A 26,473-nucleotide genomic window follows, 5' to 3' on the forward strand; every position below is an offset into this window, starting at 1 on the left:
CACCGAAAACACTGTGTAATACTTGGCCATTTTTTTTTTTTTTGGGGTACATTCTCCCTTTTCCAAAAAAAAAAATTAGTGGGAGATAAATATTGGCAAGTCTGCCTCCGTGCCATTGCTGTGTGTGGTATCTGTCTCTCATTGTGTGCCACCGAAAACACTGTGTAATACTTGGCCATTTTTTTTTTTTGGGGGGGTACATTCTCCGTTTTAAAAAAAAAAAATAGTGGGAGATAAATATTGGCAAGTCTGCCTCCGTGCCATTGCTGTGTGTGGCATCTGTCTCTCATTGTGTGCCACCGAAAACACTGTGTAATACATGGCCATTTTTTTTTTTTTGCTAAATTCTCCCTTTTCCCAAAAAAAAATTAGTGGGAGATAAATATTGGCAAGTCTGCCTCCGTGCCATTGCTGTGTGTGGCATCTGTCTGTCATTGTGTGGCACCGAAAACACTGTGTAATACTTGGCCATTTTGTTTTTTTTTTTGCTAAATTCTCCCTTTTCCCCAAAAAAAATTAGTGGGAGATAAATATTGGCAAGTCTGCCTCCGTGCCATTGCTGTGTGTGGCATCTGTCTCTCATTGTGTGGCACCGAAAACACTGTGTAATACTTGGCCATTTTTTTTTTTTTGCGGTACATTCTCCCTTTTCAAAAAAAAAAAATTAGTGGGAGATAAATATTGGCAAGTCTGCCTCCGTGCCATTGCTGTGTGTGGTATCTGTCTCTCATTGTGTGCCACCGAAAACACTGTGTAATACTTGGCCCTTTTTTTTTTTGCTAAATTCTCCCTTTTCCCAAAAAAAAATTAGTGGGAGATAAATATTGGCAAGTCTGCCTCCGTGCCATTGCTGTGTGTGGTATCTGTATCTCATTGTGTGCCACCGAAAACACTGTGTAATACTTGGCCCTTTTTATTTTTTTGCTAAATTCTCCCTTTTCCAAAAAAAAAAAATAGTGGGAGATAAATATTGGCAAGTCTGCCTCCGTGCCATTGCTGTGTGTGGCATCTGTCTGTCATTGTGTGGCACCGAAAACACTGTGTAATACTTGGCCATTTTTTTTTTTTTTGGGGTACATTCTCCCTTTTCCAAAAAAAAAAATTAGTGGGAGATAAATATTGGCAAGTCTGCCTCCGTGCCATTGCTGTGTGTGGTATCTGTCTCTCATTGTGTGCCACCGAAAACACTGTGTAATACTTGGCCATTTTTTTTTTTGGGGGGGGTACATTCTCCGTTTTAAAAAAAAAAAATAGTGGGAGATAAATATTGTCAAGTCTGCCTCCGTGCCATTGCTGTGTGTGGCATCTGTCTCTCATTGTGTGCCACCGAAAACACTGTGTAATACATGGCCATTTTTTTTTTTTTTGCTAAATTCTCCCTTTTCCCAAAAAAAAATTAGTGGGAGATAAATATTGGCAAGTCTGCCTCCGTGCCATTGCTGTGTGTGGCATCTGTCTGTCATTGTGTGGCACCGAAAACACTGTGTAATACTTGGCCATTTTGTTTTTTTTTTTTGCTAAATTCTCCCTTTTCCCCAAAAAAAATTAGTGGGAGATAAATATTGGCAAGTCTGCCTCCGTGCCATTGCTGTGTGTGGCATCTGTCTCTCATTGTGTGGCACCGAAAACACTGTGTAATACTTGGCCATTTTTTTTTTTTTGCGGTACATTCTCCCTTTTCAAAAAAAAAAAATTAGTGGGAGATAAATATTGGCAAGTCTGCCTCCGTGCCATTGCTGTGTGTGGTATCTGTCTCTCATTGTGTGCCACCGAAAACACTATGTAATACTTGGCCATTTTTTTTTGCTAAATTCTCCCGTTTCCCCCAAAAAAATTAGTGGGAGATAAATATTGGCAAGTCTGCCTCCGTGCCATTGCTGTGTGTGGTATCTGTCTCTCATTGTGTGCCACCGAAAACACTGTGTAATACTTGGCCCTTTTTTTTTTTGCTAAATTCTCCCTTTTCCAAAAAAAAAATTAGTGGGAGATAAATATTGGCAAGTCTGCCTCCGTGCCATTGCTGTGTGTGGTATCTGTCTCTCATTGTGTGCCACCGAAAACACTGTGTAATACTTGGCCCTTTTTTTTTTTTGCTAAATTCTCCCTTTTCCCAAAAAAAAATTAGTGGGAGATAAATATTGGCAAGTCTGCCTCCGTGCCATTGCTGTGTGTGGCATCTGTCTGTCATTGTGTGGCACCGAAAACACTGTGTAATACTTGGCCATTTTTTTTTTTGGGGGGGGTACATTCTCCCTTTTCCAAAAAAAAAATTAGTGGGAGATAAATATTGGCAAGTCTGCCTCCGTGCCATTGCTGTGTGTGGTATCTGTCTCTCATTGTGTGCCACCGAAAACACTGTGTAATACTTGGCCATTTTTTTTTTTTTTGCTAAATTCTCCCTTTTCCCAAAAAAAAATTAGTGGGAGATAAATATTGGCAAGTCTGCCTCCGTGCCATTGCTGTGTGTGGTATCTGTCTCTCATTGTGTGCCACCGAAAACACTGTGTAATACTTGGCCTTTTTTTTTTTTGCTAAATTCTCCCTTTTCCAAAAAAAAAAATTAGTGCGGGATAAATATTGGCAAGTCTGCCTCCGTGCCATTGCTGTGTGTGGCATCTGTCTGTCATTGTGTGGCACCGAAAACACTGTGTAATACTTGGCCATTTTTTTTTTGGGGGGGGTACATTCTCCCTTTTCCCAAAAAAAAATTAGTGGGAGATAAATATTGGCAAGTCTGCCTCCGTGCCATTGCTGTGTGTGGTATCTGTCTCTCTTTGTGTGCAACCGAAAACACTGTGTAATACTTGGCCATTTTTTTTTTGGGGGGGGGTACATTCTCCCTTTTAAAAAAAAAAAATTAGTGGGAGATAAATATTGGCAAGTCTGCCTCCGTGCCATTGCTGTGTGTGGCATCTGTCTCTCATTGTGTGCCACCGAAAACCAGTGTGTGATACTTGGCCATTTTTTTGTTTTTGGGGACATTCTCCCTTTTCTAAAAAAAATAGTTAGTGGGAGATAAATATTGGCAAGTCTGCCTCCGTGCCAGTCCTGTGTGTGGCATCTGTCTCTCATTGTGTGCCACCAAAAACCAGTGTGTGATACTTGGCCATTTTTTTTGTTTTTGGGTACATTCTCCCTTTTCAAAAAAAAATAATTAGTGGGAGATAAATATTGGCAAGTCTGCGTCCATGCCAGTCCTGTGTGTGGCATCTGTCTCTCATTGTGTGCCACCAAAAACCAGTGTGTGATACTTGGCCATTTATTTTGTTTTTGGGTACATTCTCCCTTTTCAAAAAAAAATAATTAGTGGGAGATAAATATTGGCAAGTCTGCCTCCGTGCCATTGCTGTGGGTGGCATCTCTCTCTCATTGTGTGCCACCGAAAACCACTGTGTAATACTGGGCCTTTTTTGGAGGGGGGGTAAATTCTCCCTTTTAAAAAAAAAATAATTAGTGGGAGATAAATATTGGCAAGTCTGCTTGAGTGCTGCTCCTGTGTGTGCCATATGTCTCAAATTATTGGGGCACAGAAAGCCTAGTGTGTAACATTGGGCCTGATTTTCCTTTCAGTGTCAGGCACCTATAAAGGTATATATAAATCCTACAGAAGTTTGAGTTCACCTTATAAGTTGTTTTACAGTAACAAATAGCATTACTTTGGTTACGTTTTGCAAACAATGAGGAAGTCTAGTGGAAGAGGTCGTGGCCGTGGGCGGTCATTGTCAGCTGGTAATGATGGTAGTGGTGGTGGAGCATCAGGTGGTCGTGGTAAAAGCAGTACAGCACCTAAGTCTCGAGTTGTTGGGCCAAAAACGTCGTCTGCCTACACAAGGCCTCGAACGCTCTCTTTTCTGGGAGTAGGAAAACCACTTTTGAAGCCGGAGCAGGAGGAACAAGTATTGGCTTTTATTGCTCACTCTGCCTCTAGCTCTTTCGCCTCCTCCTCGGAAAGTGCCAAATGTCAGAGCAGTGCATCATCAGTGGTTGCTCCCGGTCAGGAACAAGTTTCTTCCTTGTGTCCTTCACCCAGAACAACAGTGAAGGATGCGTCAGTCGACACAACAGGTTACTCCATGGAGCTCTTTACACATACCGTTCCTGGGTTAGACAGTGAAACAGTTAACAGGCCATGCCCATTAGAAGTTGAATCGGACATGGAGTGCACAGATGCACAGCCACAGCCAGATTACTATGCTGTTCCTTTGACTCAGACCAGAACATTGCCCTTGCAGTGTAGTGAGGCAGAATCAAACCCAGCGGAGACTATGGTGCCCCGTCACGAACGCTATACCACCAGCTTACACGGTGACACAGACGAAGTTGCACACGACATAGAAGAGGAAATCATAGATGACCCAGTTGTTGACCCTGATTGGCAGCCATTGGGGGAACAGGGTGCAGGCGGCAGTAGTTCAGAAGCGGAGGAGGAGGAGCCGCAGCAGGCATCAACATCACAACAGGTTCCATCTACCGTGCCCGTATCTGGCCAAAAACGCGTGGCAAAACCAAAACCTGTTGGAGGACAACGTGGCCATCCAGTTAAAGAAGCTCAGTCTGCAATGCCTGAAAAGTTATCCGATAGTAGAAAGAGTGCAGTCTGGCATTTTTTTAAACAACATCCAAATGATCAGCGCAAAGTCATCTGTCAAAAATGTTCAACTACCTTAAGCAGAGGGCAGAATCTTAAAAGTCTAAATACAAGTTGCATGCATAGACATTTATCCACCATGCATTTGCAAGCCTGGAATAACTACCAAATGTCCCTAAAGGTTGCAGCACCCTCGGCCAATGAAGCTAGTCAGCAATGCTACATCCCTTCCCTCACTGTAAACCCACCATTTCCCGCACCACCGGCAGTATCTGTGCAGCTTTCGTCGCCAGGCCAAAGCAGTCAGAGAATCACCAGGTTTGCAGTAGGAAACACTGCATGTAGGGCACCGGCAAGAATACCATCTCCAACCCTCTCTCACTCACCCATGTCCACCGGCACCACTGCTAGTTCCACGATCTCCAGCTCTCCAGTCCAGCTCACCCTACATGAGACTCTTGTTAGGAAAAGGAAGTACTCATCCTCGCATCCGCGTACACAGGGTTTGAACGCCCACATTGCTAGACTAATCTCATTAGAGATGATGCCCTACCGGTTAGTTGAAAGCGAAGCTTTCAAAGCGCTGATGGACTACGCTGTACCACGCTACGAGCTACCCAGTCGGCACTTCTTTTCTAGAAAAGCCATCCCAGCCCTCCAACAGCATGTTAAAGACCGCATCGTCCATGCACTCAGGCAGTCTGTGACTACAAAGGTGCACCTGACAACATATGCATGGACCAGTAGGCATGGCCAGGGACGTTACGTGTCCATCACGGCACACTGGGTGAATGTGGTGGATGCAGGGTCCACAGGGGACAGCAATATTGGGACAGTTTTGCCTAGTCCACGGTCAAGGAAAGAGTTGGCTGTAGGCGTTCGCCCCCCCTCCTCCTCTTCCTCCTCCTCATGCAGAAGCGAGAGCTCGTCCACACACCGCAGTCGCACATCCACTCCATCCGCAGCTGCCACTGTTGCACACCAGGTGTGCCATTATGGGACAGCTAGTGGCAAGCGTCAGCAGGCTGTATTGGCAATGAAGTGTTTGGGCGACAACAGACACACTGCGGAATTTCTGTCCGAGTTCTTGCAGAATGAAACTCAGTCATGGCTGGGCACTGTACATCTTGAGGCAGGCAAGGTTGTGAGTGATAACGGAATGAATTTCATGGCTGCCATAGCCCTTTCCCAACTGAAACACATTCCTTGCCTGGCTCACACCTTAAACCTGGTGGTGCAGTGCTTCCTGAAAAGTTACCCGGGGTTACCCGACCTGCTCCTCAAAGTGCGCAGACTTTGCTCGCATATCCGCCGTTCGCCCGTACACTCCAGCCGTACGCAGAACTATCAGCGGTCTTTGAACCTTCCCCAGCATCGCCTAATCATCGACATTTCAACAAGGTGGAACTCCACACTGCACATGCTTCAGAGACTGTGCGAACAGATGCGTGCTGTTATGTTTTTGTGGGAGGATACACATACACGGGCAGGCAGTTGGATGGCAGACATGGAGTTGTCAGGTGTGCAGTGGTCGAAGCTACAAGACCTGTGTCAAGTCCTTTAGTGTTTTGAGGAATGCACATGGCTGGTTAGTGCAGACAACGCCATAATAAGCATGAGCATCCCCCTAATGCGTCTGCTGATGCAAAGTTTAACGCACATAAAGGAGCAGGCGTCTGCAGCCGAGGAAGAGGAAAGCCTTGATGACAGTCAGCCATTGTCTGGTCAGAGCCGTGTAGAGGACGCGGTAGCGGGCGAAGAGGAGGACGAGGACGAGGAGGATGATGGGGATGAGTACTTTTTGAATGAGGAAGCTTCTCCTGGGCCAACAGAAATTAGTGGCGTTGCAAGGCTGGGTTCTGTTTTTTTAAGGGAGACAAGTGACGTAGATTTGCCTGTAACAGCCCCTCCAACCAGCACAACCGCAGATTTGACAACTGGAACTTTGGCCCACATGGCGGATTATGCCTTACGTATCCTCAAAAGGGACACACGCATTATTAAAATGATGAGCGATGACGATTATTGGTTGGCCTGCATCCTTGACCCTCGCTATAAAGGCAAATTGCAAAATATTATGCCACATGAGAACCTCGAACAAATATTAGCAACCAAACAAGCTACTCTTGTAGACCGTTTGATTCAGGCATTCCCAGCACACAGCGCCGGTGATGGTTCTCAGTCTCACACAAGCTGCAGGGGGCTACATGGCAGAGGTGTTAGAGGTGCACAAATCAGAAGTGGCATTGGACAGAGGGGTTTTCTGACCAGGTTATGGAGTGATTTCGCAATGACCGCAGACAGGACAGGTACTGCAGCATCTATTCAAAGTGACAGGAGACAACATTTGTCCAGTATGGTTACTAACTATTTTTCTTCCCTTATCGATGTTCTCCCTCAACCGTCATTCCCATTTGATTACTGGGCATCAAAATTAGACACCTGGCCTGAATTGGCAGAATATGCGTTGCAGGAGCTTGCTTGCCCAGCAGCTAGTGTGCTATCAGAAAGAGTATTCAGTGCTGCTGGTTCAATATTAACCGAAAAAAGGACTCGTCTGGCTACCCAAAATGTGGATGATTTCACCTTCATTAAAATGAACCACTCCTGGATTTCAAATTATTTTGCCCCACCTTTCCCGGCTGACACCTAGCTTTCCTATAAAAAAGGTCTTGCTTGTGGACTGGTCTTACTGAGTGTTCCAATCTGTTAATTTGCAGCAGCTGTTTGTCCAGCATACGACATGTTTACACCTCCCCCAATGGGAAAAATCCCCCCACGGGGCCGTTGTCTCGCCACTTGACGCAAGCACCCGTTACAGTGCTGATTGTCTGAAGAGGTGGGTGTGCCCGCTTTTGGTCGACGGCACTGCCACTGGGTCCCTCATAGTACAATGTAGTGTCTCTGGCGGTGGTGGTGCACACCCAATGTCAGACACACCATTGTAACATGAGGGGCCCTGGGGCGGTACCGCCGGCCACAAGAGAGTTCCCCCCCAGCTCAAACTGTGCTCTACCACGTGCAAAATTATCCACAACTCCACCAATGTTTAGTCTATGCACTGACATCATTCAATGCCTGGCACTGACAAACAATACCAATTTGTTTGCATCTATGATGCTAGTTAAAGTAGTCTGGGTCAGTGTCCTATATTGACACCAGTAAATACTAATTTACTGCCAAATTACTTTGTCATAAACTCTGCAGTTGAGCCCACCCCTGTACCTAAGCATGACACCCTTTTTTTACTTATAGTTGTTTTGCGAGACATTAACATCTATTTATTTTTTTGGAGTACTAACTGTGTCAGACACTCCTTGCAATACTCCTCCACTGACCACAATGCTGCCTGCCTGTGCATCCATGTAACCGATATAAAACTGCCATGAGCCTATTGTTTGTTATTTTAGGCCTTTGATAGCCTGTCTGCGGTCCCTACTTGCATTACTCCTCCACTGACCACAATGCTGCCTGCCTGTGCATCCATGTAACCGATGTAAAACTGCCATGAGCCTATTGTTTGTTATTTTAGGCCTTTGATAGCCTGTCTGCGGTCCCTACTTGCATTACTCCTCCACTGACCACAATGCTGCCTGCCTGTGTATCCATGTAACCGATGTAAAACTACCATGAGCCTATTGTTTGTTATTTTAGGCCTTTGATAGCCTGTCTGCGGTCCCTACTTGCATTACTCCTCCACTGACCACAATGCTGCCTGCCTGTGTATCCATGTAACCGATGTAAAACTGCCATGAGCCTATTGTTTGTTATTTTAGGCCTTTGATAGCCTGTCTGCGGTCCCTACTTGCATTACTCCTCCACTGACCACAATGCTGCCTGCCTGTGTATCCATGTAACCGATGTAAAACTGCCATGAGCCTATTGTTTGTTATTTTAGGCCTTTGATAGCCTGTCTGCGGTCCCTACTTGCATTACTCCTCCACTGACCACAATGCTGCCTGCCTGTGCATCCATGTAACCAATATAAAACTGCCATGAGCCTATTGTTTGTTATTTTAGGCCTTTGATAGCCTGTCTGCGGTCCCTACTTGCATTACTCCTCCACTGACCACACCAATGCTGCCCGTTTACCCCTGGAACCTATTTTACAGTGCATAGAGCCTATTTTTTTATTTTATCTAATATTAATAAAGCCATGATGGACTACGCTGTACCATGCTATGGGCTACCCAGTTGACAATTCTTTTGCGAGAAAAGCCATCCCACCCCTCCACCAGCATGTAAAAGACCGCATTGTCCATGCACTATGTCAATCTGTGAGTCCAAAGGTACACCTGACAACAGACACATGGACCTGTAGGCATGGCCACGGAAGGTTACGTGTCCTTTGTGGTGCAATGGGTTAATGTATTGGATGCATGGTCCACACAGGCGACAGCCTGGTAAGTCTGTCTGCAGTCCCTAATTCAAGTTGTCCTCAAATGAATAAATCTGAGCTTCAACCTTCTGGCTCTCATTAAGTGATGTTGTTTAAAACAAAATTGGTGTTTAGGGCCTACTAATGGTGTCTGCCCCAGCCTGGTGTTTGTCCTCAACTGAATAAAGCTGAGCTTCTACCTTCTGGCTCTCATTAAGTGCTGTTTTTTTTTTTAAAAAAAAGGGTGTTTAGGGCCTACTAACGGTGTCTGCTCCTCCCTGGTGTTTGCCCTCAACTGAATACAGCTGAGCTTCAACCTTCTGGCTTTCGGCCTATAGTATCAGATATTAAACTGCATTTGGCCTTCAACTTTGGTTACGGCCTACTAACGGTGTCTGCCCCTCCCTGGTGTTGACCTCAACTGAATACAGCTGAGCTTCAACCTTCTGGCTTTCAGCCTATAGTATCAGATATTAAACTGCATTTGACCTTCAACTTTGTTTACGACCTACTAACGGTGTCTGCCCCTCCCTGGTGTTGAGTCTGACCTCAACTGAATACAGCTGAGCTTCAACCTTCTGGCTGTCATTAAGTGCTGTGTTTTTAAAAATTGGTGGTTAGGGCCTACTAACGGTGTCTGCCCCTCCATGTTGTTTGTCCTCAACTGAATAAAGCTGAGCTTCAACCTTCTGGCTTTTGGCCTACAGTAGCAGATATTAAACTGCATTTGGCCTACTAGTGTGGTTGGGCCCTTAAAACAGTGTCTGCTGCTCTTGGGTTTGCTACTCCACTGAACAAAGCAATGCCGCCTGTTTAGTCCTGTTACCAATTTTGAACTGCATTTAGCCTACTTTATTCTTTGGCCCTATATCTGTTTCCTCCTCATCCTGCCCATTGCCCAGCCACTGCTAGATGAGTCTGCTGGTACATTGACCTAGACCACTACATTCCCCTTGCACTCTACACAGCCAGAATCTGACCCTGCTGAAAGTAAGGTTCCCCTTCCCGCATGTTATACCACCTTACACAGGGACAAAGAGGAAGGTGCAGATGAAAGTGCAGGTTCCTTCATCAGGTGGGGGGGCATACTCGTTGGCGACGTCACGGGCACAGGGCCCCTCAGAGTACGCAAAAGTGTCGCTGCCAGTGGGAGGCGCCCCCACCATGCAAACACACAGCTGTACTTTGAGGGGCCCTGTGCCAGTGCCAATGCGAACGAGTGGGCCCCCCCCTGCTTGCTCAGGATCACAGCACTTGCAACGTTGAAATACTTACCTCTCCCTGCTCCACCGCCGTGACGGAGTCCACATTTCCTGGGCCCACTAAAGCCTTGAACCAGCCCTACCCCCCACAACTTTTGCCAAATGACCCCCAATTTCCTATGCCCAACTATTATTATAAAGTTAATTAAGATTGACAAGCTTCAGAAACAAGAATGGATGTTTTTGGCATTAAAATGGGCACTGTAGGTGTTTTCCTGGCCTCCACGCACTGCCGACTATGCTTCCCCATTGACTTGCATTGGGTTTCGTGTTTCGGTCGATCCCCGACTTTTAGCGATAATCGACCGACTGCACTCGACTCGACTCTGGACAAAGTCGGGTTTCACAAAACCCCGCTCGATCTTTAAAAAATGAAAGTCGCTCAACCCTAGTTGTTACTGTTATATGCTTAATTGAATGTAATGCATATGCCTGTTGTACTTTGGTTTCACTTTCTCTCTGGTAAAAGTTCCTTCGAACTTCCTGCTGCGCTGTATTAAGAAGCTGATGCATGCACCTCATGTTCTGTGAAGATAAAAGTTGAATTACCCCACATAATCTAAGATCAAAGATGATCATTGTACAATCCTAGCGGGTGATAAGGTAATAATTAATGTCAAAACAGGTGAACAATTATATCATCTAGACACATTATAGGAACAAATGAAGTTATGTACACATGATCACAAGAATTGTATTCATATGTGGCTTAGACATCTAGGACATAGACATCCTGAGTGTATAATGGCATTACAAAAGATTAATTTGACAAAAGACCTATTGATATTTGATATCTGATTACTCAACTACTGTAAAATGTGAATGTTGTATAAAATCTAAAGCTACAAGACTATCTATACCTAAAGAGAGTGAGACAAAAAGCACAAGATCACTTGGCTTGGTACACACTGATGTATGTGGACCAGGGGCGGATTATCAGAGCGTCAATATGGGCGGTAGCCCAGGGCCCAGTGGCTTGGGGGGGCCCTGGGCCACCGCAGATTGACCCTCTGATAATCCGCCGGAGTGTGACTGAATGCCCGGCCCGCCGGCATTTATGTGCCCCGCCCCCGGACCCGGTGGGCAGAGAGAGGGGGTCCGCATCGGGCCCCTTCTCATCTGCTCACTGGGCCCCTTCCGGCGCTGCGGCGCTTTCCTATTGAGGTGCGTGCGCACGCCCGCACCTCAATAGTTAACAACAGCCGCCAGCCAGCCAATTGGAGGCTGGCAGCTGAAGTCGGCCGCAGCTCACACGTCGCCGGCGTCTGACGTCATTGTCAGTCGCCGGCGAGTGTGCGCTGCTGGAGGGAGCTCGCCGTGTGGAGCGCTGGTAAGGTGAGGAGACTGTTTTTTTTTTTTCGTTTTTTTTTTATAAGCTAACGGTGGACTGTGGACACATTGGGGGCAATGCTGTAGACACTGAGGCAATGCTGGAGACACTGGGGCAGATTGCTGGAGACACTGGGGCAGATTGCTGGACACACTGGGGCAGATTGCTGGAGACACTAGGGCAATGCTGGAGACACTGGGACAGATTGCTGGAGACACTGGGACAGATTGCTGGAGACACTAGGGCAATGCTGGAGACACTGGGACAGATTGCTGTAGACACTGGGGCAATGCTGGAGACACTGGGGCAGATTGCTGGACACACTGGGGGCAATGCTGGAGACACTGGGACACATTGCTGTAGACACTGGGGCAGATTGCTGTAGACACTGGGGCAGATTGCTGTAGACACTGGGGCAGATTGCTGTAGACACTGGGGCAATGCTGTAGACACTGGGGCAGATTGTTGTAGACACTGGGACAGATTGCTGGAGACACTAGGGCAATGCTGGAGACACTGGGACAGATTGCTGTAGACACTGGGGCAATGCTGGAGACACTGGGGCAGATTGCTGTAGACACTGGGGCAGATTGCTGTAGACACTGGGGCAGATTGCTGTAGACACTGGGGCAATGCTGTAGACACTGGGGCAGATTGTTGTAGACACTGGGGCAGATTGCTGTAGACACTGGGGCAGATTGCTGTAGACACTGGGGCAATGCTGTAGACACTGGGGCAGATTGTTGTAGACACTGGAGCAGATTGCTGTAGACAATGGGGCAGATTGCTGTAAACACTGGGGCAGATTGCTGGACACACTGGGGGCAATGCTGGAGACACTGGGGCAGATTGCTGGAGACACTGGGGCAATGCTGTAGACACTGGGGCAGATTGTTGTAGACACTGGAGCAGATTGCTGTAGACACTGGGGCAGATTGCTGTAAACACTGGGGCAGATTGCTGGACACACTGGGGGCAATGCTGGAGACACTGGGGCAGATTGCTGGAGACACTGGGGCAGATTGCTGGAGACACTGGGGCAATGCTGGAGACACTGGGGCAATGCTGTAGACACTGGGGCAGATTGCTGTAGACACTGGGGCAGATTGCTGTAGACACTGGGGCAGATTGCCGGACACACTGGGGGCAATGCTGGAGACACTGGGGCAGATTGCTGGAGACACTGGGGCAGATTGCTGGAGACACTGGGGCAATGCTGTAGACACTGGGGCAATGCTGTAGACACTGGGGCAGATTGCTGTAGACACTGGGGCAGATTGCTGTAGACACTGGGGCAGATTGCCGGACACACTGGGGGCAATGCTGGACACACTGGGGCAGATTGCTGGAGACACTGGGGCAGATTGCTGGAGACACTGGGGCAGATTGCTGGAGACACTGGGGCAATGCTGTAGACACTGGGGCAGATTGCTGTAGACACTGGGGCAGATTGCTGTAGACACTGGGGCAGATTGCTGTAGACACTGGGGCAATGCTGGAGACACTGGGGCAATGCTGGAGACACTGGGGCAATGCTGGAGACACTGGGGCAAATTGCTGGACACACTGGGGCAATGCTCGAGGACACACTGGGGCAATGCTGGAGGACACACTGGGGCAGATTGCTGGAGACACTGGGGCAATGCTGGAGGACACACTGGGGCAGATTGCTGGAGACACTGGGGCAGATTGCTGGACATACTGGGGCAGATTGCTGGACACACTGGGGGTAATATGCTTGAGACAATGGGGCAGATTGCTGGACACACTGGGGGCAATGCTGGACAATTGGACATACTGGGGCAGATTGCAGGACACACTGGTGGTAATATGCTGGACACACTGGGGCAATATGCTGGACATACTGGGGCAGATTGTTGAACACACTGTCTGGGGGCAATATGCTGGAGTCAGACACTGGGGCAGATTGCTGGAGACACTGTCTGGGGGCAATGCTGGACACACTGGGGCAGATTGCTGGTTACTGGGGCAATATGCTGGACATACTGGGGCAGATTGCTGGACACACTGGGGGTAATATGCTGGACACACTGGGGCAGATTGCTGGACACACTGGGGGCAGGACTGGAGGCATGGGCAGAATGTAGACACAGGGCAGATTGAAAGACATGGGGCAGGATTGGATCATGGGGCAGGAGAATACGATGGAGACAGATGGGGCAGGATGGGGAGATCACATGGGGTAGAATGGATACTCATGAGTGCAGGATGGGAGAACATATGGCAGGAGCCAGGAATGAGACACACGGGGCCAGGGTGGGGAATATTATTACCATAGGGGCTAATTAAGGGATATTATTACTGCAGTGATGTATTTATTTTATTTTTTGAGTATACTGTTTTAAATGGGGGGGCGGTCCTGTTACTGTGCAGAGTGACTCTATATCGCCTTTTTTTCTCCATGTGTAATGTAGAAGTTGTGAAAAATTAAGTAATGTGTTCTGCAAGCAGAGCTCGAGATAACTGTGTTATTTCCTGCAGAAATGAGTCCTGGCTGGAAGAAATGATGGCGGTCTGTGCTGGATGAAAGATGAAGGACTTCACCTAGAGACGTCATTGGTGAGTCAGTGTTACCTATACATTGACACTATACACTGTATACTATATACAGAGGTCCTGTGTACAATGTCACCAGTGATCACTGTATTACCTATACACTATATACAGAGCTCCTGTGTATAATGTCACCAGTAGTGTTGAGCATTCCGATACCGCAAGTATCGGGTATCGGCCGATACTTGCGGGTATCGGAATTCCGATACCGAGATCCGATACTTTTGTGGTATCGGGTATCGGTATCGAAACAACATTAATGTGTAAAAGAAAGAATTAAAATAAAAAATATTGCTATACTCACCTCTCTGACGCAGCCTGGACCTCACCGAGGGAACCGGCAGCGTTGTTTGCTTAAAATGCGCGCTTTTCCTTCCTTCCGTGACGTCACGGCTTCTGATTGGTCGCGTGCCGCCCATGTGGCCGCGACGCGACCAATCACAGCAAGCCGTGACGTAATTTTCAGGTCCTTCTAGGCATTCAGTATTTTAAAATTACGTTCCGGCTTTGTGATTGGTCGCGTCGCGGTCACATGGGCGATGCGACCAATCACAAGCCGTGACGTCACGGGAGGCAGGAGACGCGCGCATTTTAAAATGCGCGCGTGTCCATCCTCCCGTGACGTCACGGCTTGTGATTGGTCGTGTTGCCCATGTGGCCGCGACGCAACCAATCACAGCAAGCCGTGACGTAATTTCAGGTCCTTCAGGATTTTAAAATTACGTTCTGGCTTGTGATTGGTCGCGTCGCGGTCACATGGGCGACGCGACCAATCACAAGCCGTGACGTCACGGGAGGCTGGACACGCGCGCATTTTAAATGCGCGCGTCTCCTGCCTCCCGTGACGTCACGGCTTGTGATTGGTCGCGTCGCCCATGTGACCGCGACGCGACCAATCACAAAGCCGGAACGTAATTTTAAAATACTGAATGCCTAGAAGGACCTGAAAATTACGTCACGGCTTGCTGTGATTGGTCGCGTCGCGGCCACATGGGCGGCACGCGACCAATCAGAAGCCGTGACGTCATGGAAGGAAGGAAAAGAGCACATTTTAAGCAAACAACGCTGCCGGTTCCCTCGGTGAGGTGAGTATAGCAATATTTTTTATTTTAATTCTTTATTTTACACATTAATATGGTTCCCAGGGCCTGAAGGAGAGTTTCCTCTCCTTCAGACCCTGGGAACCATCAGGGATACCGTCCGATACTTGAGTCCCATTGACTTGTATTGGTATCGGGTATCGGTATCGGATTAGATCCGATACTTTGCCGGTATCGGCCGATACTTTCCGATACCGATACTTTCAAGTATCGGACGGTATCGCTCAACACTAGTCACCAGTGATCTCTGTATTACCTCTACACAGACACTGCATACTAAGTATAGATCTCCTGTGAATACTGGCACTTATGGTGATAGTATTGTGTGTTTTTTTTTTATTATTATTACTGATCAGTATTGTAGTGTTCAGTCACTATGTGGTGGTAATATGTGGTCTGGAAATGGTGTTGTGGTATTTGTCCCTTGAATGTGCTATTTGGTCACGAAGTGGTGGTAATATGTGGTCTTGACATGGTGTGGTGGTATTTGTTCCTTGTATGTGATATTATTCGATCACTGTGTTTGTAATTTGTGGTCTGGTCATGGCGCGGTGGTATTTGTTCCTTGTATGTGATATTATTGGTCAAAATATACCTAAATTATATTGCAGATTTTAACAAATATTTAATAGGTTACAGTAGAGTAGGGCCCGGCCATTTTTCTGGAATAATCTGGTTCGGGTATAATATGACCCCCCCGTCGCATGACCCCCCCCCCATCACATGCCCCCCCCGTCACATGACCGGGGGGGACCACAGTGTCTGAACAGCCCGGGGCCCTGGCTACCCTTAATCCACCCCTGATGTGGACTCATGAAAGTGACCTCATCAGGAGGTAATAGATATATGGTGACCTTCATAGATGACTACTCAAGACACACAGTCACATACTTGATAAAGAACAAAAATGAAGTTTTTGAAAAATTAGAAGATTATGTGACAAAGTCAAATAACAGGTTTCAGAGGAAGCCAATCATCATCAGAAGTGATAATGGAGGTGAATTTACAGGATACCAAAAAGAAAACTACTTAAGGCTATGTGCACACTTTACGGCGTCCTCTGCGGGTTCTCCCACAGCGGATTTGATAAATCTGCAGGGCAAAACCGCTGTGGTTATCCCTGCAGATTTATCGCGGTTTGTTTTGCGGTTTCCACTGCGGGTTTACTCCTATACTATTGATGCTGCATATGCTGCAATATGCAGCATCAATAGTAATGGTAAAAATAATAAAAATTGGTTATATACTCACCCTCTGATGTCCCGATCTCCTCGGCGCTGCACGCGGCGGTCCGGTTCCAAAGATGCTGTGCGAGAAGGACCTTCGTGACGTCACGGTCATGTGACCGCGACGTCATCTCAGGCCCTGCTCGCACAGCAACCCAGACCAGACGGCCGCGTGCAGCGCTGAGAGGTGAGTATATCATTATTTTTTATTTTAATTCTTTTTTTTACACACAAATATGGTTCCCAGGGCCTGGAGCAGAGTCTCCTCTCCTCCACCCGGGTACCATCTGCACATTATCAGCTTACTTCCCTCATCGTGGGCACAGCCCCATGCGGGAAGTAAGCGGTTCAATGCATTCCTATGTGTGCAGAATCGCAGCGATTCTGCACAAAGAAGTGACATGCTGCGGGTTGTAAACCGCTGCATTTCTGCGCGGTTTTTCCCGCAGCATGTGGACAGCGGTTTGCGGTTTCCATAGGGTTTACATGTAAATGTAAATGCAATGGAAACTGCTGCGGACCCGCAGCATCAAAATTGCCGCGGATCCGCGGTAAAACACGCAAAGTGTGAGCATGGCCTAAGACAGAATGGAATAGAGCATCAAAACACTGTACCATACACACGTGAACAAGAGGGCGGGGGGTAGCAGAAAGAAAAAACAGAATTCTGACTGAAATGATAAGATGTGTGCTAACAGACTCCAAACTACCAAAGAAATCCTGGGGTGAAGCAGCAATGAAGCTACTTATCTGCAAAACAGACTTTTTTCAAGAAAACTGAAAAATAACCTTATGAACTGTGGCAAGGTAAGAAACCAAGTGTGAATCATTTAAGAGTTTTTGGTTGCAAAGTTTTTTGTTTCTTCCAGAAGAAAAATGCTCCAAACTTCAAAACAGAGCCATTGAAGGAATATTTGTCGGATATAGTGACAATTGCAAAGGATACAGAATCCTAGATCCAAGACAAACAGAATCACATCACAGTGAATAACAGTGTAACAATCATTGAAGATCTAGATGATGACATAATGACATCACTGGAAATGAAAAATTAGAGAAATGACAGTGATATAACTGCAGGAATATCTGGTTGAGGAAAATCAAAAAACTGAAAGTCAAGAGATATAGCTTCATACAGACACAGAACCAAGACGCTCAATATGGGAAGACTACCTCAGCATCTTACATACAAGGCAAGTACAAATAAAATTTATGAACCTACATCTTGGAAGGACATATCTCAACTTACGGAAGAAGAGGCCAACAAATGGATAAAGGCTGCAGAAACAGAAATAAAATCCATGCATGATTCACAGACATGGACACTGACAGGACTGCCAAAAGAAAAAAAGGCTATAGGATGCAAATGGGTTTCTAAAGTATAATACCAAGCAGATGGCACAGCTGATCGATACCGAGCAAGATTCATAGCTAAAGGCTATTCTCAGAAATATGGAGCAGACTATGATGAGACTTTTGCTCCAGTTGTCAAACACCCCACAATCAGAACTTTTTTTGCAGTTGCAGCAACAAAACAAATGCAGTTGAAACATCTGTATGTAAAGGCAGCATTTCTGAATGGAGACTTAACAGAAGTCATTTAAATGGAACAACCCCCAGGATTCAAGGATAAAAGGAAACCAAACATGGTTTGTAAGCTACAGAAAAGTATTTATAGTTTAAAACAAGCTGCTAAAGCATGGAATGATAAAATCACATAAGTACTCATAAATGAACATTTTCAAAGAAGCAAGGCGGATCCTTGTTTATATACAAAGAGACGGACAGATGGATGGATCTATGTACTGATATATGTGGCCTATATTTTAGTTTTTTTTTTTAAAGAAAGGGATGAAGTGGAGATAGTGAAAACTTTGGATCAACACTTTGAGATCAAAGATCTGGAAAATGTGAAACAGTACCTACGAATACAGATAGAAAGAAAAGAAGACGGGAGTTTCCTTCTTAATCAAAATCACATGATTCAAGACATAATTGAAACATTTGGATTGGAAGATGCAAAACCAGTAGAGTCTCCAATGGAAGCCAACTATCTGAAGCAAATAAATAGTGAACAGAATCTCTTACCGAATAATGAACAATACAGAAAGGCAAAAGGAAAATTATTATATTGTGCGACTGTTACAAGGCCAGATATTGCGACAGCAGTGGGAATTTTGAACATGAAGGTGTCAAAGCCAAACAAAATGGATTGGAATGCAGTGAAGAGAGTAATCTGTTATTTGAAAGGGACTAGCAGTGTTAAACTGAAACTACTTGCAAGTGAGAAATGCATTTTAATGGGATACGTTGATGCAGACCGGGCTGGAGATCCAATTGACAGGAAATTTACCAGTAGCTATCTTTTCTTGCTCTCAGGCAGGCCAATTAGTTGGACTAGTAAGAAACAATCTACAGTAAGGGTATGTGCACACGTTGCGGATTTCTTGCAGAAAATTCCTGAAGAAAACCGGAAATTTTCTGCAAGAAATCCGCATTTTTTTTTTGCGTTTTTTTTCCGTTTTTTTCGCGTTTTTTTAGCATTCTGCAAGCGTAATTAGCTTGCAGAATGCTAAAGTTTTCCAAGCGATCTGTAGCATCGCTTGGAAAACTGACTGACAGGTTGGTCACACTTGTCAAACATAGCGTTTGACAAGTGTGACCAACTTTTTACTATAGATGCAGCTTATGCAGCATCTATAGTAAAAGATAGAATGTTTAAAAATAATAAAAAAAATAAAAAAAATGCTTATACTCACCCAGACATCTCCTCAGCGGCCGTCCGGCTCCTCTTCTAGCTGGTCTGTGCGCACAGGACCTCCCGTGACGTCACGGTCACGTGAGCGGTCACATGACCGCTCACGACCAATCACAGGACAGTGACGTCATTCGGCGAGGTCCTTCAGCGCACACCAGCTACAGGAACCGAACGGCAGCGTGCGAGGAGGCGGGAATACATCGAGGGTGAGTATAGGACTGTTTATTATTTTATTTCTTATTTTTTGACCACTTATATGGTGCCCAGTGCGTGGAGGAGAGTCTCCTCTCCTCCACCCTGGGTACCAACCGCATATAATCTGCTTACTTCCCGCATGGTGTGCACAGCCCCGTGCGGGAAGTAAGCAGATCAATGGACCCCTAGGTGTGCGGAATCCCTGCAATTCCGCATTTTTAATGAACATGTTGCTTTTTTTTCCGCTATGCGATTTTTTCGCGGAAAAAATCGCAACATTTGCACAAAAAATGCGGAATACCCTGTAAATAATAGGAGGCTTATGTAAGCGTTTTTTTTCGCGTTTTTATCACGTTTTTATAGCGAAAAAACGCGAAAAAAACGCTAACAATCCTGAACGTGTGCACATGGCCTGACACTGTCGTCAATAGAAGCAGATAATGTTGCCACAGCACATGCCAGTCAAGAAGTTCTATGGTTAAGACAACTAATAGACTTAGGATAAAAACAACTGGGACCAAAAAAGATCTATGAGGACAATGAAGGATGTCTAGTTCTTGTTCAGATGAAAAGAGTTAATCCTAAAACTAAACACATTGATGTGAAGTTTCACTTCTTGATAGATCACCAGGAACAAGGAATCCTAAATTTAGAGTACTGCCCAACTGAAGATATGACAGCAGATATTTTCACAAAGACATTGAATGTTGAAGGACATCAGAGACTGATGAAGAAATTAGGCTTAACTGAATAAGTCCTTACTGTTGAGAAGGCGTGTTGGCAGATATGCAACAAATACAGACTTATTTGTGTGCAGGAGGAGTTTACACTTTTCTGACAGTAGATGGCGATGTTGTTAGGGTTAAATGCTTAGTTGAATGTAATGCATATACTTTTTGTACATTGGTTTCACTTTCTCTCTGGTAGAAGGTCATTCGTACTTCACGTAATGCTGTATTAAGAAGCTGATGCAGGTACCTAATATTCTGTGAAAATAAAAGTTGAATTACCCCATATAATCTACTCTCTCAAGTTTCTTCTCTGACCAAACTATGCAACATTAAGTAGCTCTGCGATCACCAGAACACTGAACCCCTGCAGAAAGTCCCGCACATCTCAGTCACAGATTGGAAAGCAGAGCTGTCAATCAAGACACAGACAGCTCAGCAGGACAGTTTCCATAGAACAGAATAGCAATAATTTACTGAGCGGAAGAATCATAACAGTAACCCCTGTTCTGTGTGTTGATTACAGCAGTCAATCAGGGCGCAGAAACCATCCACACTGTCCAGACACAAGTGCTTGTGTCATTGTCTGCTGAAGTTACATGTCCCTCTCCATATAAAGAGTGGACATTTTGTCAGTGTAGCAGTGCAGAAAGACTGATCCTACTGCTGCTATAGGATAGTCAGAAAATTATCTAGGTGGATGATTGACAGTCAGCTAGTGCAGATACATAGGATCCTGTGCAGCTGTGAAACCGACCTTCCAGCAGATCAATCATTTTTGCTAATTGTGTATGACCCCAGGCCACATTTCAGCTTATAACTCTTTTGTGCTGCTAATATTGTGCTTGAGCCAGATGGCCACATTAGAGAATCTATTTTTTTTTGTTGTAATACCATCTTACAGAAAGCAGGTCACATTTCAATATCTAATAATCTTTTCTTCATATTTTTGCTCCGTCCAAGAGTCCACATTTAAAAATCTAAATTATCTGTTCTAATACAGTGCTCCAGAAAATAGGGGATATTTCTGTGTCTATTCATTTTATGCTGATATTTTTGCTCCATTCAGGAGACTTCTGTACTCCAGAAAGAATGCCACATTTCTGCAGAAAAATATTTTGTGAGGTAAATTTTGGTTCTAAAATTGTGCTAATATAAAGTAGACATGTGGGAAATGTTACTTATTAACTATTTTGTGTGACATATCTCTGTGATTTAAGGGCATGAAAATTCAAAGTTGGAAAATTGTGACATTTTGAAAATTTTTACCAAATTTCCGTTTTTTTCACAAATAAACGCAAGACATATCAAATAAATTTTACCACTAACATGAAGTACAATTTATCATGAGAAAATAATCTCATAATCACTGGGACCCATTGAAGCGTTCCAGAGTTATTACCTCATAAATGGACAGTGGTCAGAATTGTAAAAATTGGCCCTGTCATTAACGTGCAAACCACCCTCGGTGGTTGAGGGGTTAAAAAAGCTTTTCATGCTCAAAAAGCCTCCAATGTGGCTGAATTACAAAAAAATTCCAAAGATGACTGAGCCAAAATTCCTCCAGAGCATTGTAAAAGACTCATTACCAGTTATCGCAAATGTTTGATTGCAGTTGTTGCAGCTAAGTACAGCCCACCCACTTATTAAGTTAAGGGGGAAATCACTTTTTAACACAGAGCCCTGTAGGTTTGGATTACTTTTACCCTTATTAATAAAGGCCTTCATTTAAAAACTGCATTTTGTGTCTACTTTTGTGATCTTTGTTTAATATTTACACTTGTTTGGTGATATGAAAGATTTAAGTGTGACAAGCAAGCAAACGAATAGAAATCAGGAAGTTTTCACACAACTGTAGCACCATCCTTTATTACATAGCACCCTCTCTTGTTATGTACAGCAGGGGTGTCAAACTACATTCCTCAAGGGCTGCAAACAGGTCATGTTTTCAGGATTTCCTTGTATTGCACAGGTGATCATTTAATCACCTGCACAGAATGATTCCAGCACCTTGTGCAATGAGAAGGAAATCTTGAAAACACGCATGGTTTGAGGCCCTTGAGGAATGCAGTTTGACACCCCTGATGTACAGTGCTAATGTACCACCCCAGATAACCGGTTGTCACAGTGATGTTGCCTTCACTTCGGGGAGGGTGATGTCATGCCATGCAACACATTCTGAATCCAGGCCAGAATGGGGAGCTCTGAACCCAGATTCAGGGGAGCTTTCCCCAGATATATATTTTCTGGTCTGAAGGAGGAGTTAGGCAGATGGTAGCAGACGTTAGAGAAGAGAGGACTGTGAGGAGAGTTGGGCCGTGCATCCACGTGTGAAGCTGCAGCTCCAGGATGGAATAGAACAAGGGTTGCAATGAAAGTTAGCACTTGAGGGGAGAAGCAAAGGAGAAGAAAGGAGCTTGGAGGGGAACTGTGACCGGGCACCCTCTAAGTTAGAGCGCAGAAACCGGGCATTGGGAGCCCGAGCATGTGTTGTGCTACAAGTCTCACTGCAGGACTGGAAGGACAGAAGATTGTATGTCATCTGTCCGCACCCACACCCGAAGGTGCAGAAGTACACAGAGAGCCCGGGTCGTGATAGAGACCCCGTAAAAAGGCTCACATTGCCCACCATATGAGGTACTGTCCCAGGACAGGAGAGAGAGGACTTTGTAAGGGAGCTTGCATAAGAGCGCGAGCAGGAAGGCTTGCAAACCTCACCTGGGAGAGGGATCCACCATTGCCTCCAGGCCGGCCGGACCACATCACCACCTGTTGCTGGTACCCTGGACTGTGGCTTACTACAACCAGTAAACCAGGTAAAGAGACAAATCCTGTGTGCCCTGTTTATTCTGGCACCGCATCACTCTGGCCAAACACAATGGGAGCCCTGGGGACTTCACTTCACCTGTGGGAAGTGACACCAACTTTGCTGCAGCACCATAGCCCCAGAGGACCCCTTTAAGCAGTGTCGGTCACCTCTGACCAAGAAGCACAGGTGGCATCACAAGCATTTATTATTTTCACAACCCCTTTAATGACCATCCCTTTAACTTGGGCCCAGGGACACGGACCGGGTCGCCGCCACCGTGACCTCCCCTTTAATAATGACCGGACCCAGTACTGAGTACCCCATGACCCTGGCGGGCATTCCACTAACCCTTATTAAATAGTATTCACTATTGTAAGTATAACCTTGTACATTAGTGAAATTCCATCTTTCTCCTCACATCAGATGATGTATGACATGAATTCCCAAAACATCATTTGATATGACACATGATATATCAAATGCTGGGGGGGGTCCAGGCACTTTAAAATGCATGAAAGCCTGATTATCTTAATTCACCCCTGACTTTATGTGCACTAAACATTTTTACATATAAGTAGTATCAATAATTACATTATGTAACAGATATTTTGAATCCACTGCGGGTTATTGCTTTTTCAATGTTTTATTCAAAGTTCATGCCTTAGGCTTCTTATTATAAGGAAACCATTAGTTTTAAAATTAATCTAGCTAGAACATTAAATGCTTTTGATTCCATAGTAGAATGGCATTATGTCATATGAATTATTTATTAGTTTTTGCTTTTGAGCACAATGCAGATTTGGGTAAATTAAACTATTAAAATTACTACTTGGCAGAGTATTTAGTATAAAATGATTATCATTGATCTCTTGTAATTATTTGTAATTCTCTACAGTATACTCTGGGTATATACTTTACTTTTTGAGGTGATAATTTCTCTCTTGTTTGGTTTGTTTAGTATGGAATCCAGTATGAGCAAGTTGAAAGATAAATGAAGACTCAACAGTCTGAAGTCAAAATCAGAGTGGAAGAGAAAGCATTCATCTAAAATAGTAGTCAAGTATGAAGAGAAAATAATAACCCAATAAATGAGCATCTCTGCTGATTCTGAAAAGATTGAAGCAGAAGTGTCTAATGTCTATTCTGTTACAATGTCCCATGTTTTGCTATTTAAAGAGTTATTCACATTAGTGCCTTTCTTGGCTTAGAATGGAATAACTGTCTCTAGATCCTGGCCATGAGAGATGGTGTTATCAAAGCTATAAATCAAAGGAAACTGCACATTATTTAAATAAATTATTTAAAAAACTATAATACCAGCCCCCAACTGTCAGCTTTAGTTTGACTGGTTATCAAAAAATGGGTGGGGCCCACATGTTTTCTTTTAATTATTTATTTAAATAATTAAAAAATACAACGTGGGTACACTTCAATTTTTGATAACCAGCTTTGCTGAATCTGATATCTGAGGGTCGAAGCTTGCAGTCAGTTTTGCCAGGCTGGTTATCAAAAATACAGGGAAACCCCATGTCATTTTTTGGGAGGTCCTCTATTTTAATAACCAGGAAAGACTAAGTATACAGCTGTGAGCTGATATTAATAGCATGGGAGCCTATATGAATATTGTCTCTGTTAGGGATAGTGGAACGCACCAAGTATAAATAGGTAGCTACAAGGTGCGTTTGCTGCCCGGGGTCCACCGTGCAGAGATATCTGCTGCAAAGTAATGGCGGATTAACTCTGAGCTCACACGTGGGTTAAGCTTCACCCCGTGTGAACTGGAAGTGATCTCTGTTGACTCACAGAGTCATGCTGTACACAAACTATTACCCTAACTAAGGGTTGTGCGTGCTCTGGAACTCTTCTGTGCTAACCGCACACATGAAGGAACCAGATGCTAAGCCAAGGCTAATTGCCCCCACTGATGCTAGCTGCCTGCCTGAGTGTACAGTCCCAAAGCTACAGCCTCAAACCACATAAGTATAGAGTGGCATATTATCCACTGGCATAAGCCAAACACATCTGATACTAGCGCATGGCCGTGCGGCCATGTGAATCTTTTATAGTTGCAGCTCTACAGGACCTTCCTGGATGACCAATAGGAGCTGCTACAGGGTATGAGCGTGTGACCCCTGACCTCCAATGAGAGGTCCTCCCGTGGGCATGCTCTGCACGTGAAAAGCAGGACTTAGTCCCAGAAAAGCCTGCTCACCGCTGACCAGTGCTGACTACAAGGGCAGAGCCTGGAAAGGCAACAGTAACCATTCGCACAGTATCAGGCTGAGCCAGACGCTGGGACTGACATCTCCGCTGAGCAGGTTCCACTGCGGCTGGAGGAGAATGGGAGACTACAGCAGACATGGTTCATGATTCCCCCTGTGCACCTGCAGGAACTCGACACCTAACATTACCCCCCTCCTAGGGCCCCTTCCTCCTTGAGCCTCGCTACGCTCAAAGCCTGCAATGAGCAGCGGAGCCCAAATGTGCTCCACAGGTTCCCAGGTTCTGTCCTCTGAGCCGTGACCCTTCCAGACCACCAGATAGTACTTCTTGCCATGTATCACCTTGCACCCCAAGATAGAGTTCACCTGGTACTCATCTGTGGATGAACCCGATGTTCCGGCAGATGACTCGGAAAAGTGGGACATATAGATGGGCTTTAAGAGGGAAACATGAAAGGTGTCGGTGATACCAAGGTGCGGAGGAACTGCCAAACAGTAGACCACAGGGTTAACCTGTTCCAGAACCTTGAAAGGACCAATGTAGCGAGGTTCAAACTTAGTGGACTCAACTCGCAGCCTTATGTTACGGGCAGAGAGCCACACTAAGTCACCAGGAGCGACGGTCGGAGCGGGGCGCCGGTGTGCATCAGCAGAAACCCTCATTCTCTCCTTGGAGGCCCGAATGGCATCCTGTGTGTGTTCCCAAATGTCATGTGTCTCCACTGCCCAGTCTGCCACCCTGGAATCAGTGGAGGACATGGGCATGGGCACAGAGACACGCAGATGCTGGCCGTAATTAAGGAGAAATGGAGTCTGCCCAGTGGAGTTGGCTACGTTATTGTTCAAAGCAAATTCCACCCAAGGTAGCAAAGATGTCCAGTCATCCTGCCTAGCAGAGAGAAAATGTCGCAGGTTTGTCACCAGAGTCTGGTTGGCCCTCTCTACCAACCCATTCGTCTCGGGATGGTATGCAGAAGAGAGATTCAGCTCAATGCAGAGTAAATGACAGAGCTCTCTCCAAAGCCGAGAAGTGAACTGGGGACCCTGGTCACTGACAATTTTGTCAGGCATGCCATGTAGATGGAAAATATGTTTTATAAACAACACTGCCAAGGCCCGTGCAGGAGGTAACCGTGGAAGTGGCACCAAGTGCACCATTTTAGAAAAATGATTGGTGACTACCCAGATAATGGTGCAGCTACGAGACTTAGGTAAGCCCACCACAAAGTCCATCCCGACCATCTCCCAGGACCTGTCTGCCACTGGCAGGGGGTAAAGTAGCCCAGCCGGCCGTTGCGTAGGA

The 26,473-nt window shown here is 45.6% G+C and overlaps 1 long non-coding RNA gene across 1 annotated transcript in view; it reads left to right on the forward strand.

The window, feature by feature from the left end:
• LOC143781235 (uncharacterized) overlaps positions 1-24,041 on the forward strand; it is a 68,905-nt gene extending 44,864 nt beyond the window's left edge. The window contains exon 3 of the long non-coding RNA XR_013216635.1: positions 23,907-24,041. This is a non-coding gene — a long non-coding RNA (uncharacterized LOC143781235). The remainder of the gene's footprint in view (positions 1-23,906) is intronic.
• Positions 24,042-26,473: the final 2,432 nt, after the last annotated feature.

The sequence above is a fragment of the Ranitomeya variabilis genome, chromosome 6 (assembly GCF_051348905.1).
Source record: "Ranitomeya variabilis isolate aRanVar5 chromosome 6, aRanVar5.hap1, whole genome shotgun sequence".
In the NCBI taxonomy this organism is placed as follows: Eukaryota; Metazoa; Chordata; class Amphibia; order Anura; family Dendrobatidae; genus Ranitomeya; species Ranitomeya variabilis.